Source organism: Mandrillus leucophaeus, unplaced genomic scaffold (assembly GCF_000951045.1).
Source record: "Mandrillus leucophaeus isolate KB7577 unplaced genomic scaffold, Mleu.le_1.0 Scaffold280, whole genome shotgun sequence".
Classification (NCBI taxonomy): domain Eukaryota; kingdom Metazoa; phylum Chordata; class Mammalia; order Primates; family Cercopithecidae; genus Mandrillus; species Mandrillus leucophaeus.
Window position 1 is genome coordinate 1,576,270 of NW_012102921.1, and position 694 is coordinate 1,576,963.

A 694-nucleotide genomic window follows, 5' to 3' on the forward strand; every position below is an offset into this window, starting at 1 on the left:
GCCAGGCTGGTCTTGAACTCCTGACCTCAGGTGATCCGCCCACCTCAGCCTCCCAAAGTGCTGGGATTATAGGCGTGAGCCACTGTGCCTGGTCCCCAGTTCCTGTTTATACTAGGAAAACTCCCTCAAATATTCCATTTTCTCCTTTTACTACTTCTTCCTCCAGGGTCTCAGATATCGCATCTAAAGAAGCACCAAAAATGTTATTAATCAGCATACATTTTTTTGTGGATATGTTAATAATTAATATTTTAATGCAATATTTTTTTAAAAATCACCACAAAACATCTATAATAAACATAATATCACGATTTTAAGTAAAGACAGAGTCAATGTACTGAGATTTCCTTTTGCCACTGGATGCTTCGTTTAGCATATTTTCCATCTTCTGTTCTTATTTTTGTTTTCAGTTTTAGAGACAGAGTCTTGCTTTGTCACCCAGACTCTAGTGCAGTGCTGTGACCATAGCTCACTGCAGGCTTGAACTCCTGGGCCCAAGCGATTCTCCCACTTTAGCCTCCCGAGTAGCTGGGATTACAGACGCACGCTGCCACAGCTGGCGAATTTTTTGTATTTTTAGTAGAGACAGGGTTTCACCGTGTTCCCCAGGCTGGTCTCAAACTCCTGAGCTCAGGCAATCCACCTGCCTCAGCCTCCCAAAGTGCTGGGATTACAAGAGTGAGCCACGGTGCCC